Raw genomic sequence first — 6,000 nt, forward strand, 5'->3', positions numbered from 1 at the left:
CCTCCTCCTGCCCCCTCCCTCTCTGCTGACCTTTGCTGGTCCAGACCGTCTAAAGTGTTGCATTTGAAATAAACAAACTCTGGTGTGTGACACTGGCTGCCTCATTAACATTCGCACAGATGGAATGCTCAGATTCCCTCTTCTGTTTCTCTTCTCTTTGTCATTTTGGTGTGTTTTGGAGGGTGCGGCGCAGAAGGTGGCCCTCAGAGCCAGAGGGGCCATCTGTATGCAAACATGTCATCTCCATTTCCTCAACACCCCAAAGGTTAAAGCAAAGTTACAACAACTTCACTTTCAGAGACAAGGACTGTACACTGATTGCCACAATATGGACCGAAGGTCTGAGTTTACTGTAGAACAGCTTTATTAGCTACTGAGGTAGACGTGTCATCTTTCTCTAGTATAGGTGCCTATTATGCTATGTACAGTGTACATAGTATTAGGGGCCCATCAGGGACATTATTCTAGGAGCTCCTGATGATTATGCTCAGTACTCCTCAATACCTCCAGATGATATGCATCATACTAAGGGCCCTTCATGATTATGGAGAGAATACGAAGGGCCGCTGGGTTATCTGCATTATACTATGGGCCCCTTGTATAAACATTATACAAGGGGTTCCAGAGAAATGCACATTGTACTAGGAATCCATCAGAGACGTCAGGGGTTATTGATGCTAGGAACGATGGCTGGGTTATGGATAGACCATGATAAAGGCCAAAAGTAAAATCTGTCAACTGGACAAAAAGTTATAGGAGTGAAGACCTGTTGTCTGCTCAACATTAAATAAGACTATACATATCATATCTGATACAGTACATACTTTTCTGAAACCCCCAACATCTCCACATCATAAAAACTTTACTCAAAGAACAGCTGTATACAGTTTGATAGCTTCTTGTCTTCTGCTCCTTGAGCTTATTTTGAGCCTTGAGCTTATTTTCAATTCTACTTCCTGACAGGTCAACTGGTCAAATCAAACCCAGTCCAAACTCCGTTCTGCACAGTCTCACCCCAGTCTGCTAGAATCTAAACCCAGTGTGGACCAGTCTGAACCTGTCTGGACCTGTCTGAACCTGTCTGAACCAGTCTGGACCAGTCTAACCCTGTCTGGACCTGTCTGAACCAGTCTGGACCAGTCTAGACCTGTCTGGACCTGTCTGAACCTGTCTGGACCAATCTGAACCTGTCTTGACCAATCTGAACCTGTCTGGACCCAGCCTGGACTGGTCTGAACCTGTCTGGACCTGTCTAAACCTTTTTTTCTGACAATTTGTAAACTTCATTCACCCCTGTGGATACCTGCAGATCACGCTAGTAATCACAGCTTGACAGATAACGCTCAAGAACATTTGTTTTAGCTCAGTCTTTAGCTCATGTGTCTTAGTGCGACAGTTTTTTATTTGAACAAAAAGAACTCCACTTAAAGCAGTGCTTGATGTTCACATAGACCTTTCATTCCCCCTTTATTGCAACTTTTGAGACACTTTGTATTTTAAATGTTGTTTCAAATGTTAGTTTTTAGATTATGATTTAAGTCTGCTCATTTACTATGGACTCATTTGCATATTTCATTCAAATTCCTTATGTTTAATTGTTTGGTCAGTAAATCATCCATAAACCATAAACTGCTTTACAGTCATTTATTTTTGTCCACAAATATAGCCATACAAATTTTACGAATTCTCTAGTCAATGATCTCTATTAATGTGAAGGCAGTAATCAAGAGCCTTACATTATTAGAGAAGAGAGAATTGGCCACATTCTTACAGCTGTAATTACAGCTATTATCTTGTTTCTCTGTGTTTATTTGGTGGTGCTCCACTAAAATCTGTTCTTAGTCAAAGTTGCTACATGGATGCGTACATAGTTCCACTCAGATCATCATAGTCTTGGAATAAGGCCAGTGCAGGCCAGAGCCACAGGCTTTACAAAGATGTGTCTGGAGCCGTATCCTGTCTCCCCAATTTCCATTAAAAGTGATTGACAGACGGATTAACCAATCAGAGAAACACATTGTTGGCTTGTGTCTAAGGTCCAAATAAACATGGAGGCTTACAAGAAACAGCACCGATTCTTGTGAGATTACAGGAGAGGAGATGTCTTCCACATTTGAGAAACACGTGATACAAAAGAGTCATTGTGATTGGATTATCTCTAGTTAGGACAGTCACTTTATGGCAGGCATCTCAGACTTGCGGCCCTCCCCCCCTCCTTAATATGAAAGTTTAGTCTTAGTGCGGCCTGCAAGTTTGATATGTGGCACTTTACAGCGTTGTGTGCGGAGCTGAATGAACCTACCAATCACGGTGGCTCTTGGCTCTATATATGGTTCTCAGGGGATGAACATTGGCCAGGCGTTATGCAAGCAGAGAAACATTTCTCAATGAGTGTCAGTTACAGCAGCGTTGCCATGGAGTGTTTACTTCTGTACCTGGCTGGCTGCCTTGTTTCTATTGGGCACATGCGGACGTGCTGCGTTCACAACACATTGAAAGTTTTTTTTTAAGTTGCTGCCGAGTGGTACATTATACGTGTATAAATGTATATAAATGTATATAAACATATACACATATTTATATACACACGTCAATGACACTTAGAGAGTTAATATGAGATCTCTCTCTGAAAAAACAAATCAAAGTGATGCGTACATGGCCGGATAAAAGAAAAGTAAGGAGCTCAATGCAGCTTAATCTAGTCTGCAGTCACATAGCAACACCTGTCCATCAGCAATAAAGTCCCCAGTAACCCGGATCAATTATAGGGTCCGGGTTACCGGATTGTTTTTTATGCTGCAAGGTCTCTAGTAGCAAGAAGTAGGCAACAGAAGCCATGTTCAGAAGAATAGTTTATGTTCTTCAATGTTCCATTCATGTTCAGAAGAAGGTTAAAAGATTAAAGAACTGTTAATACAGACATCTGAATCTGAATACAGCAGATATAGAAGACTGAACAAACCACATATAGTCGTTGACTAGAGAAATCAAATTATTATTATTATTATTAGGCCCGAGCCTGGAACTCCGTCCCGGCGAGGGACTCATTAAAACCGCGTCCGGAGCATGGAAAATGGCAAAAATCAAGTAGAAAACACGCCCCGACATGGCAGTGAGTGGTGTCAAAAATTAGAACTCGACGAGCTCTAATTGTCACAAAGGACCCCGAGAAAAAATAACGAAAGACGACTCGGTAGCGCCACCTCAAACTTAGATTTTCATGGGGCCAATGGGAGGCCGACTCGGAAAAAAGTCAACGTAAAAATCTGAAACTCACATCAAAAATTAGAACATGTCGGGACATGACAAAAATGATATTATGGGCCCGCCCTAAAATGTACAGGAAGTCAGCCATATTGGATCAAACACAGGAATGACAAAAGTGCACACCCTCGCATTCAGGACATTTTGATCAAAGATTATCAATTACATTTAGATTATGACTTTGGACGTGGTCGGGGTGAATTTTCAACAAAATTGCAAATTTTGGAATATTTCTCTTTCACACATTTTTTGTTGGGAAAACGCTAATACAGCGTTTATGCACATTTGTGAGCTGAACGCAATGATATGCAAATCAAGGCACTCTCTCACAAAATGGCTCTCTAGTGCCCTCTTCAAATTTCATTTTCAAAAATTCGTAGAAGACAATCGATTTGTCGTGGGCTTGTGAAAAAATTCACAGGGGCCTTATTTGTGATGGGGCACAATGTGAGAAAGTCACATGACTGTAGCTGTTATGGTTTAGGAGAAAAATAATGGGTGGAAAAACAATTTCCATTATTATTATTATACGTGCCGGATTGAAGCCACTTTTGACCCCCTGAACATTAACGAAAAGTCAATTTTATTGTACCCAAAATTCAAGACTGGTGAAATTTTTTTTTTGTCTACCTTTGTTTGTAAAAATTTTGAAAAATGACTCGGTAGCGCCCCCTACAACCCCAATGCATTTTTGCAAAGTTTGACATAGACATTTGAAATTTGGCACATACGTCCTCCTTGACATACTGATCAAAAAAGTCAATGAGAGCATACCTCTGTTTGCAACTATGTTACCATGGTAACATAATAAATATGCCATTGAAATGAATGGGGTTCAGAGTACTGGACTTTGTTGTAGACTAAATAGATGCTCTACACTAATCAAACTATGGTTTAAAATTCAAGATTGGCAAAAAAAAACTTGTATTTTGATGTTCAAAAAAATCAAAATCAAAATGACTCAATAGCACCACCTCCAAATTTGAAATACATTACGGCAATGAGAGACTTTTTTCATCGTAGACAAATGAAATTTGGTACAAACATAGAACATGTCAAGACAAGTAAAAAATTATATCATGACCCCACCCTAAACCCTACAGGAAGTCAGCCATTGTGGGCGGAACCCCATTTTTTCAAAATTTTACCTCTCACATTTGGATTTTGTGCGCCATGGATTTTTATTCAAGAAACTTGCAAAATGGTCACAATTTACTAGACCCATGTGGGATTATAGGGAACTCTTTTGGAATTTTCTTAGTTATAAAATGTGGGTGTGGCCAGCCTGCAAAGAAAAGAGACGTTTTTTGAAGTTTTAAATGGCCCGTAGCTCAAACATGCAGTTTCCTATTTGCCGGCATTAATATACATTTTGTTCAAAATCTTGATCTGAGTGAATAGATATGCAATTTACACATATCAAATATTACATTGCTCCACAGCGCCCCCTTGAAATTTTTAAATGGCACGTAAAAAAAATTACTTTGTCACAAATATTTGAAATTTGGCATGGACATCCATATTGCCATACTGAACAAAAAAGTCAACGACACCATACCTCTATTTTTAAAGGTGTTGCCATGGCAACATCTGACATTTCTCATTGAAATACATGGGTTTTGGTCAACAAGGATGAAAAATATTTACTGTTTCATAGACCATTGAAATTTGGTACCCATATTCTTCTTATCATACTGAACAAAAAAGCCAATGAAGACATACCTCTATTTCCAATCGTGCGGGCGTGACAATGTCATAAATGGTGTGATTGGAATGAATGGAGTAGTATTACTGAGACGCTGATTTTGGGGGGAGGGGCGATGTAAGCGGGAACGAAAGGCAGGATCTTCACTGTGGCCTGTACCCCGCAGTCGCAAGGGGTGGCGAGGGCCTTTATCACTGCTTGCATTTTTAATTATTATTATTATTATTATTATTATTATTATTACTGATTTATGTATTTATTTTCTCATTAATTCTTAATTTATTTATTTTGTGTTAAAAAAATAAAAAATAAAGAGATGTGAGAAGATTGAAAAATTTTTTAACAAAGTTTTTCCTGTGAAAAACCTGATGTGGCCCAGCCTCAACAAGAGTCTGCCTCCAGCAGCCCACAGGTAAACTGAGTTTTGACAAAAACCCTGCTTTATGGGCTTTAGCAGGGGTCTCAAACAAAAGGCACTGGCTGGTCAGGGAACACCAGAGTCATAAGAGAACACGGTGGCATGGTGATGCGGCAGTTAGTGCTCTCGCCTTACAGCGAGAAGTTCTTGGGTTTGATTCTGGGATGGAACAAGACCTTTAGTGATAGACAGGAGTGTCCTGTGCACTCCGAGAAGCGAAAGAAGAGCACAAGGTGGGACTTTCTTTGCTGCAGCTCTCGTCCCTCACAGAGCATATACCTGCCTGTACTTAGAGAAAGGGCTAAACATTTCAAAGTTGTCTTCTGAAGTTAATCAGAGTCTACAGGGTTAAATTATAATGACTCACTGTAGTATCATTTTTGGCTTGTCACATACACATGTGTTCTTGCAGATATGATGAGACACAACTCTCTGTTTGAGATCTGACAGCACAGTGTGAATTGTCCCTTTGCTTTGTCTTTACGAGAGCAGAAGGAAACCTGGAGGTCTCAGACTCTCTTCAGGAGAACCTCAAACAATGGTGAGCTACACACTACTTCACAGAACAAATGCCCCCTCAGAGTTCAGGTGTAGAGAAAAGCAGCAGTGAACA

This window comes from Periophthalmus magnuspinnatus, chromosome 10 (assembly GCF_009829125.3).
Source record: "Periophthalmus magnuspinnatus isolate fPerMag1 chromosome 10, fPerMag1.2.pri, whole genome shotgun sequence".
In the NCBI taxonomy this organism is placed as follows: domain Eukaryota; kingdom Metazoa; phylum Chordata; class Actinopteri; order Gobiiformes; family Gobiidae; genus Periophthalmus; species Periophthalmus magnuspinnatus.